Raw genomic sequence first — 12095 nt, 5'->3', positions numbered from 1 at the left:
TCAAGGTGACACCAAAGGACAAATGACCTAGAGAAGATCTGGAGTTGATTTAGCAACTGTTAGATACTGCCAAATACTAAGGTCTTGATTTTTAAAAACTTATTAAAAGTATATATACATGTATATATATATACATGGATAGTGTATGTTTTTAGAGGACTCACAACAAGAATTCTTAGGGGGGAAGAAAAAAACCATTACCCAGAGCATTTAAAATACAGTGTAGGTTTTAAAAGTTAATTTATACATAGCTTTTAGAAATCATTTTAGAAAAAAGAAAATTACAGGCAGAAGATCCCATGACTTGATTGGTGGTGACAATTTTTAAATTATATTTTCAGGGCTCAAACAACCAATACATCCCTGCACCCCACGTATCCCTACTTTTCCCCCAGTAACTTTGTGCTGGGCAGGAACGAAGGGACAGCAGTTGCAGGGTCTGACTGACATTATGTGCCTACCACTTCTCCAGCCCTGGCAGGGCGAAATCATGGGGCTTGGGATTTTATAAACATGAGTTTCTTACTCAATGCTCTAGGGAAGGTAAACTGCAAGGCCTGGCAGACGGGGAAAACGCCTCCCAGTTTCCAAAATTGGACAGTCAGGCCTAGTTTGAACCATGGGATTCAGCTGCCCCAGAGTAAGCCTGGGTGGCCACGGTGTGGCCACATCAAAGCAAAACACACATGCAATTTGGGGACATTCGCCCTGCAAGTTTTGATGGGAATGTGAGTGGGAGGAGAGGGAGTGACAGTCCCTACCTCTTCCTTCCAGGTCCCCCCTTCCCCTGGGACCTCTAGGATAAACTGCTCCCCTCTGTGGTCTGGGACTCTCACTTGTTGGACAAGGAGCTTGTTGAGTCTCACACACGAATGAGGAGCAGATGGAGAAGTAAGCCTCACTGACCACTGCTTCCCTGAGTGATTCCTCTCCCACACCCCTCATGGAAAGCCCTCCACCAAAAAAAAAAAAAAAAAAAAAAAAAAAAAAAATCAATCTCCTGACCTTTAAATCTACCTTCTGTCCTACTGAGAGGTTGCCAAGCACAAAGCATTATGGGGACTCCTAGCACAAAGCTAACAGGGCCTGAGCCACCGGAAGGAGAGAGCTGCTCTTTAAAAGCTTTTAAATGCTGTTATATTTTTACAACCACTTATTGAAGAGGTGAATTATTTTCTACTCCTCCTTCCCCAGAAGCACAGCCATTAAGGTTACCTGGAAACCTGTCCAGGAAGCATGTGGCAAACAGCAACCAAGCAATGGAAACATCCAGATCTGTCATCTAAAAGGAGATGCTATCAACAAGGTCATATTTGGGTAGAGGTGGACTGGAAACTTCATTAGTTTGCATGTCCTGGCTATTTTGGGGGTCTGATTACACATGCATTTGGGAAGGGAGTTTGTTCTTAGCTTGGCAGGCGGGGGAGCTGGGTTGGGCTAAGTTGGAAAAGAGGCTTGAGATTGGATGCTACTCATACTGTGGACTATCCCGAGGAAGGAAGAAGCACAAGGAGAAAAAAAGGCGTCAGAAGGCACTGCGTCTCATCTGGAAGAACTTCCAATCTGCTGGTGATGTGATGAACACAGAGAATGACCCAAGAGCCATCCTCAGGTTTCGGAAGCACAATAACATACCATGAAATAATGTCTCCTAGGGAGACAGGATTTCATACTGAAGGTGGTTTTGAATAAGGTCTTGAGAGACACGATAGCAAAGAAGATGGGAGAAAAGATGGGGTGGGGAGCACCTGGCATGGTGTGTTAGCCAGACATGCACAACGAGGACACGAAACAAAATGACGAGGAGAGGGTTTGAGGGGAAATTTACAGTGTTGTTTATTTTGAGGTTTTCATTTTCCTGACTGTATGGGTGAGAAGGAGAAATGACTGTTCTGTCTCTTCATGACCTTAGCTACTGGAGAAAAGCCTTCACATTGTGAAAGCCGGGTTTTTCACTTTTTTTTTTTTCCCTTCTATTTCTAAAGAGCTTATTCCTAATGTGTATTTCATTTCCAACCAACACCCCGTCTATGTCAGATGAGGTGATAAAACGTGTAATTATAGAGAAGCAAAGCTGTGACTCAGCTCCTTCCCTGCGCAGCCTTGCCCACAGACGCAGGGCTTTGGGAAGCCCAGATGGCAGAAAAGCATCCACAAAGAGCGGGGACACAGAAAAAAAAGGCTGTGTGGCCACTCACTGCACCCATTCCCTTTTGCTCCACCCCCAGAACATGTCCTTTCTCTGATTCAGCATTGAGAAAGCGAACCAACGAAACTGTAATCCTGAAAGGGAAGCTATCAGCAAACCCTGTTGTGAAAAATCAGCTGGAACCCTTAAGGCAAGCTGTGGGACAAGCCCTGGGCTTTCCACACAGAGTGCTTTCCACGCAGCGGCCCTCGGTTTGATGAGGGGCATCAGGGCCTCTGGTGAGTCAGTAGAATATGGCCACGGATCTTGAGCAACCGTGGAGAATCAGACACTAAAAATACAGACAGGAAATCTCCGCAACACAAACAATTCTCAGGAAGTCAAAGGGGGTGAGTGATAAAACCCCAGCCAACAGGCCACACACCTCCCCATTTACACAAAACCAAAGCTGTCAACCTGGGACTACCGAACGACATTCTCGCCAGCCTCTCAGCCTGCGTGTTTCACAGATGGTGGCTTCCTCGGGTAATAGGATTGAGAGAACACTCACCTGAGCATCAGGGGATGTAGCCATGGTCTCAGCAAGCCCTCTTGACTGGTGGGAGACACCTGAGCTCAGCCCCTCTGAAAATGGAATGAGCACATATCAGATTTGCTCCTGGTCTTCCCCACTCACCTCACAGAGGGGAAGAGGTGTTTAAAGGCATGAACTGGAAGCTGGGTACTTCACTGTACCTGTGATATCCCGTGATCTTAAAAAATTCACATAAGCCCTCTCTGAGTCTTAGTTTCACCATCTCCAAAGTGATGTGAATTCACCTTACCTATTTTATTCTACAAAGGTCACATATTAAAAATGCCAGACCAGCGCATGGTTCTTTGAGTGAAGAACTCTTGTTTTCTGGCTTTATTCATATCTACTACCCTCATAACTCAGGATCAATCATAATCTCTTAGCAAAGTTTCCTTTTGCATTTGTTTCCTCTCTCGCATAAAACACGCGCGCATGCGTACACACACACGCTAATAAAGACTCCGAATTCTTTCATTTTCTTCAATTTCCGTACATTTCTCTGAGTGAGCAAGAACAGGAGAGAATTTACAACACAAGCCAAGAATTACTCATAATATTGCATGCATCCATGAGAATATATTACACACACAAGCATCATTCTTCCCGTGTGCCCTAAGGGGTAAGGATAGGGGTGAGTTTATTTAGACTAAGCTAAACTCTGCTGGACTTGGTTTTCAAGGTGTTCAAGCTTTTGTGTGCTTACTCACCTGAAATGTCCCTGTTCCTGTGCCTGGAAAGTGCTCAGTGCTTGCATCACGCCCCTCACTCCCGTGGGCCCCCACCCAATTCCACTAAAGCCAGAAACCCTGGGACAGCTGGAGACCCCCCCCCCCGCCCTATCCCCCACCAGTGAGCCCTGGAAGGAAAAAGGCAATCAAGAGAAACCATGTATTTCCTAACTTCTCCAGCCCCCAAAGATCATTTTTTTTTTCAGTAAAAACCTTCAAGAACCAAACATCAAAAGCCAGAAACAAAGCCCAATTAAAAGCACACACACAAAAATTAACGAGGCATAGAGGTTTCTGTAGGAGAACTTTGAGGGAACAATGAGATTTGAGATTACACAAGGTGGGAAAGGGGATTGGACGCGGGTAGGAAAAATCCCGGAAGAACAACTAGCTGAAACTGGAATGAGGACGTGGGTATCTTCTCTGGCATCTATTTCCCTCTAAATGTGGGAGAAGAGTCAGAGCAACATGCTGGGGAGAGTCAGGTGACAAAGTCAGCTTTGTGTGGTCCAGACGCTACCCTGCCTACCCTGCTTACCTTCATGTCCAGGCCAGAAGCTGCTCCCATCCCCCTCCTGCAGGTGAAAAGCTTTCCAGGCCTGTGTCTCCTCCCTCCCAAGTCCAGTCAAGTTAATTCTCTTCAGGTGCTTCTGTTGCAAATCCAGGCTATCGTTCAGGCTCCCTGGTCAGGCTCAAACCTTTCAGAACTTTCCAGGTCTGTTTTCTCTCCAATTCTAACACCATCTTGTGTCTCTTCCCCAACACCAAAATTCTGCCATAATCCTCAGAACAGATAAACTCTAGTCATCTACATTTTTTTCCTAGGTGCAGAAAACAAAAAACAAACAAAAAAACCCCCAAAAAACCAAAACTCTGGGCAGATTCCCCTCAGTTCATTTCCCCTCACCCACATTTCCAGCTCCTGCTCTGACCAACTCACGGTCTCCAAGAACAATCCCATCCTGGGCCTCCTGCCAGAATAATGTTTTACAGTTTTCACTTGAATTTCTAAACAGCATACTTCTGAACACATAAATAATAGACAAGGCAGACCTATTTTTGGAGCTAAGAGTGACAAAAATCTCAAAATACAAATCTGTCCCAAGTTGGGTTTTAAAAAAAAAAAAAGTGCCCTTGGAAAAAATAGATGTGCTTATGAAATACTCAAATAACTTCGGCGAGCACAAATACAACTGGTCCCCTAAAAGTCTGAGTCAATGTCCAAAGCGAGGGGGAAAGGGTCAATGCTGACTGGTTTACAGAAAGTGAACCTGAGTCATGGCGAGGTCCTGAAATTTCACATGAACTCATTCTGCCTGTAAATGCCCCAGAACCAATGGTGAGCAAAGCAAACTCTGGCCAGGCAAGCAGAAGCACTTTGTTTTCCATTTCGCGGTGACGCCAGATCCCCCGTGCCTCTGACAAAGGCCCTCGTCAAGCCGGTGTGTCATCACTTGCATTCGCCACGGCTGCAGCTTAGGGTGCGTGAAAACCTACTTCCCGACTTCCCAGTAACTGGGGTGCCTCCCCGAGAGCGTGGGCCGACCGGCCGGGATCGCGCGGGGTGCAGCGCCACCTGCTGGACGCCACCCGGAAGAGCCGCACCCGAGCTGACCGCGGACTCCCCGGAGTCCCTATGGGTGCCCTGTTTGCTTTGAGGCAACGACCGGACCTGACTGGAAGGAGAACAAAAACACTAGCAGAAATACGCACTCTTGATCCCAACCCACCCTCAGGGGCACACGCGATCCTTTCTCGACTATAGACGTGGTGTGTGTGCACACGCCTGTGTGTCAAGGTATAGTGTGGTTGTGCATTTGGGTGGGTCCAGAGGTGATCTCTTAAAGGTTGGTAAGGTGTATCCTCCTCATCCTCCGTATTGGATCTGTGAGGAGCTCTACAGAGGGCAGCTACTCTCACATAAATTATCTCAATGAATCTCCTACTACTCTGTGCAGGGGATAAAACCCTCTCACCCTGGTTCTGCTCTAGAAGAATTACTCATAACCTCATCACGTGTGAGGATGACAGCAAACGAATGAGTTTTCCCCCCTCTCAAGCAACTTCACCCACATGGAGGCAAAGACTCACAATCCCTCAGCCAGGTGGCACCGGCCATCACTGTGGAGGAGATCCAGAGCACACCCCAAGGGGAAGTAAACTCCAGCCAGCTGTGTGAAAAAATCTGAAGTCAAAACTCAGCCACCTCCAACAGGCTGTAACGGGTGTGTCAGAAAACCTGTGCGTGTGGGTCTTTGTCAGAGATATACTCACATATGTCACAATTATGAGGTGACTTTCCCTCAGAGGTTCCTGACCTAAAGCCGTGGATATTTGTTGAAGCAGGAGGCCTGAAAGACAAAAGTAAAGATGTTTCATGAAGAAGCCACTGTTTAGCAAGATAGCAGTGTCTACCAACAGTCCTAGAAACACCAGGGAGTGACCCAACAGACTGAGTCTTCTGGATTTTCCTGGTGACTGAATAATATAAACAATAGTATGGCGAGGGCTTCCTTATGTCAGGCAGTAGGATAAGTACTTTACCTGTTCTTTTCTTCTGTAATCCTCACAACTACTCTAGAAGATAAGCGCTAGGCTTAGCCTGCTTTACACATGAGGAAACTGAGGCCCAGAGAGTTTAAGTGGCCTAAGTTTACCCAAATCAGGTGTAAAGATAGGACTCAAGCCCAAATGTGTCTGGCCCAAAGACTATGTTGCCAATGTTTACTGCTTCCCAGCTGTTAGTGCCATACTAGGCAGTGAACTATAGTATATTTTACTTGTTATTTCAAGGCCAAAATGACTCATCAACCACATGACCACACCAGTCATTTTCACTGACCCCTGGACTACCCAAGCAGGGCCTGAAGAAAGAACTTTCGTTCATTTTGTTTTGAGCCAGGATGACAGACCAAGAATGGCTGGAACAAATAGTTCTAGATCAGAGGTCAGAGGACAGACCCGGACTCCCAGGGCCAAAACAAACAAGGCTCTCTGTGCCTTTTGGGGGCCCACAGGCTGGGGCTGTCACCCATGTCTTGGGCTGGGATGACAGGGTGTGAAAGGTGGCCTCCCCCATTCTTAGGCAGCTGGGGTGGATGAGGAAAACACTGTCCTGCCTTCAGCGTCCTGTTCTGCCACATACCAGCAGGGAAGCTGTGTGACGGCCAGGAAGGGCAGCCTTCGGCAGCGTCATCTCCCAGAACTTCACATAGGCCAAAGCTTCTCACTCTCAAGTGGCATTAATGACTTCCATGCTGAACTGGCATCAGGTCATGCGACCCAGTGTGTGAGAAGGTGCTGGTCGACCCCAGGGTTCTGCAGATACAGTGAACGTATGGTTATCGGTTTCACAGCAAAACAAATATTTTATTAATTCTGGCATGTGCTTGTTGGAGAAATGGTAAAGGGATATTATCTGTGCAGTCTTTTGCCCTCCGATAAAAATTCTGGGCAATTATACACTTGGAGATTTCTGTGAGGTGGTTTGACCTGCCCGGCTAACCCAAGTGACATGTTCATCAAAAGCGTCCTATGGGGCCCAAGTTCACGTCTACTAAAAGCAGTGCTATCTTCCCCCATTGAGCCAGTCTTAAGAGCAAACAAAAATAGTGCCAGGTGTACATATAAAGGCTCTGAATCATTGAACACTACATCAAAAACTAATGATGTACTATAGAGTGGCTAACTGAACATAGTAAAATAAATTTTAAAAAATAAATAAAATAAAATAATTTTAAAAATTAAAAAAAAAAAAAGAAAGAAAAAAAGGCTCTGGGGAGCGCTGGAGAGACGAAGTGAAGAGGGGAGTGAATGCCAGAGCCCAGGGCCTCCCTGTGGAAGCAGGGCACTAAGCCCCAGCTGGTCTCTCTCCCAGCCCTCCTAAGAAGGCCCAATCTGCCCATCAGTGCAGGCCAAAAGGACACTGGAAGTCTAGGCGACGCAAGCCTCAAGACTTCTGACAAAAGTCTTTTGTCTAGGAGGTGCTGGGGGACGCCATACAACATATTTCTTTCTAAATTGATTTTTTTTCCTCCTAAATGTTATCTAAGTCCTGGAAAGCTATCTCCATGAGCTGATTTTAAAATATCATAAGGTATTTTAAAATACCTTATGATACGTGAAAAACCGCCAGCAGCATGAATGTCTACCATGAGGGGAATGGTGAAGCAGAGGCTGGTGTAGTCTATAATGTTTACAAGAGCTTATTAACACAGAGAGAAGAGCCATAACGTAAAGGAAGGCTTGTGTCAGGCTCTAACAGAAAAGCATAGAGAAAAGCACAGGCGGAACTATCTTACGGTGGCGTCAGATAGTAGGAAAGATAAATGATGACGGTGATCATTACGATACGGTAATGGTGGACACATGAACTTGTGCATTTGTCAAATCCCACAGAACTGTATAACACAAAAATAAACCTTAATGTGAAGAAGGCAGTTCAGCTAATAATAGTGTTTCAATATTGGTTCATCAATTATAACAGCTGTACACCTCATGCAGGATATTAATAACAGGATGAACTGTATGCATGGGAAGTATGTAGTATTGGTTCGGTGTTTCTGTGAACCTAAAACTGTTCTAAAGAATAGTATTTTACTTTTGTTAGCAAACTAAAAAACAAATAAATGAAAACCCAGAAGGAAAAAATTAAAATGCTAACAGTACTGTTTTTTGGATGGTGAGATTATTAATAGTTTCTTTTTTGTTGTTGTTATTTTTACTCTTCAAATTTTCTACATTCTAACTTTATCTCTTTTTACCTATGTATATCACTTTGCCAACTGGGAAAAATAAATGTACAGTTTTACATTCTTGTCTGGGTGGGCAGTCTCTGTGACAGAAAATGTATTTGCTCCAAGAGTTTGGTTGTCTAGTTCCTTATACACAGTAGGAACTTAATAAATTTTGCTTGTAAAACATAAGCACCTTTAAATATGTCATCACCTCTGTCAGCCTTGGAGCCCAAGAATTTGTTGCCTCACGGCTCAGAAGACAGCAGATTCGAATAAAAATTGTTAGAGAAAGGGCTCAGAGCCTTGAAGGATGAGCTGGATGGGTCTCTGTGAATTGAAAGTCTCTTTCCAAGTAGCCAGACGCCTGTTTGGGCATCTTTAGAAACACCCAGGAAATGGCATTGACTGTCAGGAGAGTAATGGGTGCTGAGATAAGACAAGATCCCAAGATGTTGTATAATTAAGCAAGGAGAATCATATAGAAATTAGTTGTAGTACTGGTTTGAGGACTGGGGAAGGTTAAGCCAGGAAAGCTCTTCACTGAGTTCCTGATTCCTGGCAAACCGGTCAAAAAATGGTAACTGGTATTTGAGAGCATCAGAGGAGTTTGTTATATTCTAGTTTTAGAGCAAATCTTCATAGTAGAGGTGTTTTGCAGTTTACAGTGAATCTTTGCATTGATCTCATTTCCTGCTTTCTTTTGTTCATTTGCCATGTGACCCTTATGTGACTATGAGCTTCTCAAAGACAGAGCCATGTGTTATTTGTTTTCGTATGGCCTATGTATGCCTGGCCCATTGTTGGATTAAAGGTAGCTGCAAATTTTTTGACATCTCCCACCAGGAGATGCAATCTATTTCTCCTTCTTTTAATCTGGTAACGTTAGCCTATGACTGCTTTGAGCAATGGAGTAGAGTGGAAGTGGCATTATGCCAGCTCCAAGCCTAGTCTTAAGGAGAACTTGGTATCTTCAAGCCATGAGTGTTCACATACAAAATCCAGCTACCCTACTGGAGAGTCCATGTGGGGATCACATGGAGAGGGAGATGAGCCCAACTGAGCCCAGCCTTCCAGGCGAACTTGCCAAAAAATCAGACAAATACATGGCGCCATTTTGAACGATCCAGGTCAGATCAGCCACCATCTGCCTGTCCCAAAGGACCCCAGCTGACTCCACATAGAGCAGAATAATCACTCAACTAAGCCCTGTGTAAATTCCCAGCTCACAAAACCATGAGATACAGTAAAATTGTTAATTCAGTCACTAAGCTTTGGGGTAGTTCATTATGAAATAAGAGATAACTAGAATAGCTCTTAATGAACCTTTGCTGCTGGCTGGCTGGCTGGCTGGATAAATGGATGGCTGGGTGGATGGATAGATGAATGGATGGTTGGATGGATGAGTTAAAGGGTCATTGTCTTTCCTAGAGAAATGATGCTCAGAGAGCTAAAGAAACTTGCCAAAGCTATCAAAGTGCACGTTTGTCATTCACCCTCTTCCTCCAGGATTTGAACCTCCTTCTTCTTTTGGAGAATACCCTCCCATTTGAATGTGGCTGGAATATAAGTGTCTAAGTTGGAAGAGGGCTGCTCCATTTCTTGACTACCTCCAGTACTGCTGTGAGAAGTCGGCTGTCATCTGACTCTTGCTCCTTTACAAGAGGGTAGCATCTTTTTCTAGCAGCTTTTAGACTTTTCTTTTGTTTTTAAAACTTTTGTTTATAAAACTTTTAATTGCTCTACAATTTGTCTGGTGTGGGTTTTTCTTTATCTCTCCATGTGGTACACCACAAGTCTAGTTCATCTGAGACCTTTAAAGTTCTTTAATTCTTGGAAATGTACCTCCATGATTTCCCCAAATATTTCCTGTATTGGTTTTTAGTTTTCTCTTTCTCTGGAACTTCTGTGGTCTGGATGTTAACATCTTTACTTCTTTCCTCCTTATGTCTTAGCTTTGTTTTCATACTATTGTCTCTTTATCCTTTCTTGCTCCCTTCTGGGAAAGTTCCCTTAACCTTATCTAATTCATTCTTCAACTCTATTTATCCTACTATGTACCTTATATATTGTGTTATTTCAGCTATTTTAATACTTAATATTTCTATTTAGATCTTTTCATGATCTCCTATGCTTGTTTCAAATTACTAATATATTGTCATTTTCTTCAGGATATTTATAACAAGCTCATTTTATATCTTCCTTCTATTCATTTTAGTATTTTTGCTTGCATAGTATGTATTGTCCAAATTGGGGTACTTTCTGTCCTTTGAGCTCATACTGAAAGGGGGAATCAGCTATCCTCTGATACTGCACATCAGGAATAGAGTTTAAGGAAAAAGAGGCATGCACCCAAGCACTAGATCCATTGCCCCTATTCCCATCTGCAACCCCTTTATGGAGAAGCACTATGGAGGTGGGTAGTTTGTTCATAATTTTTAAAATCTATGTTTCTTTCTTGCTTCTGTAGTTTCTTCAGGGTTGATCTGGGGAAAGGAGCTTCAGCCATGTCAGTTGGGCAACTGTCAGGAAGTTCTGATTCCAAATAATTAATTAATTAATTTCAATTAAAAGGACAATTAAAAGAGGAAGAACTCACATGTGAAGCAAAGCTGGTTCCCAGCTCGTGGGGGCGTGGATTGTTGGCTCTGAATGTCCCTACTGTCATTTTTGCCATATAGTCACCCAGTGGTCCCATACCTGGCCTGCAGAAGCAGCTGATCTGACCACAGAGCAATGACATCTAGAGTCCTGGCCTCAGTGACCCCGTTCACATCTGTGTTTGAAGTTTCTGCAGCACTCGGAGACTGATTCAAAATTGCCTAAGACGTTTCTTCATTGCTCATTTCAAACACATGCCACAATTGCCCAAGCAAGTAGGAAGAGAAGGAGGACTGTCAGCTACAGGGTGGACTTCACCAAGGAAAGCCTGGCTTGGCCACTGCCACTGTAGCAGCAATGGGCCAGGTGGACAGGGACAGGACACAGAGCTTCATGTTACAGAGAATAGCAGGTCTAAGAAACAATAGGGCCTTGTTCTGTATTGCTTACTGAGAAGTGTCCTCAATATCTCTTTGCTCTGAGAAAGTCATTTCCTTGGTAACAAAGGCACGTCCTTGTGTGCTGTGCTGTCTACAGCAAAAGGCCAAGGCTATGACGTGTGAGTACGCGCCAGTGCTGAGCTTTTGAAACAGGTTTTTTGCAGATGCTCATATACCAACAAATGACCTCTTAACCCTGTTTCCTTAAAGAGTTCAGAGTTAAAATTTTCTAAGTTTCATAAGTTAGAAAGAATCAGAATGACAAATCTTTTGAATATCAGTGTCTGACCCTGAACTTAGGCCTGAAATTTTTAGCCTTATTCCCACTGGTCAGGGTCAAAATCTTATTATCCATTCCTCTCCATGCTAAAGGAGGTTCCTGTTCCTGCTCCTAAATACTATATCATACTTTCAATTTATTTTTTAGAAAGAGAGCACGCAACAGTGTGTGCATGCATGCATGGGATTGTGGGGGGTAACCATAGAAGGGTGGGAAAGGGAAAGAGAGAAACTTATGTAGGACCCATGCCCAGTGTGGAGCCTAACGCAGGGCTCAATCCCAAGACCCTGAGACCATGTCCTGAGTCGAAATCAAGAGTTGCATGTGTAGTAGATTAAGCCACCCAAGCACCCCATACTTTGAGTTAGAAACATTCTACCATCTAAAGTCTACGCATTATTATTCATGTAAACTTTTACAGAGATATAATTAAAATATCTCAGTGACATGTTGTTATTATACACAAGATACCATGAGTGAATAAGATAATAACCGTTGTCACATATCAGTGCTTTACATACATTTATTTATTTGTGCCCGTCAACAAGTAAAACAAAGGTCATCAAAGGTAAGGGGCACGAGGCTGGCTC

The 12095-nt window shown here is 44.0% G+C and overlaps 1 long non-coding RNA gene across 2 annotated transcripts; it reads right to left on the bottom strand.

The window, feature by feature from the left end:
* Positions 1–245: 245 nt before the first annotated feature.
* LOC125101101 (uncharacterized) lies at positions 246–6799 on the bottom strand. Of its 2 annotated transcripts, none has more exons than XR_007127767.1 (4): positions 6597–6799; positions 5726–5802; positions 5525–5622; positions 246–5127 (listed from the first exon to the last, which is right to left on the bottom strand). It is a non-coding gene; the product is annotated as an uncharacterized LOC125101101 (long non-coding RNA). The 2 variants fall into 2 exon arrangements; XR_007127768.1 differs by having other exon boundaries at positions 5543–5622.
* Positions 6800–12095: the final 5296 nt, after the last annotated feature.

Source organism: Lutra lutra, chromosome 5, assembly GCF_902655055.1.
Source record: "Lutra lutra chromosome 5, mLutLut1.2, whole genome shotgun sequence".
Taxonomy (NCBI): domain Eukaryota; kingdom Metazoa; phylum Chordata; class Mammalia; order Carnivora; family Mustelidae; genus Lutra; species Lutra lutra.
This window is presented reverse-complemented; position numbering and strand designations above follow the sequence as displayed.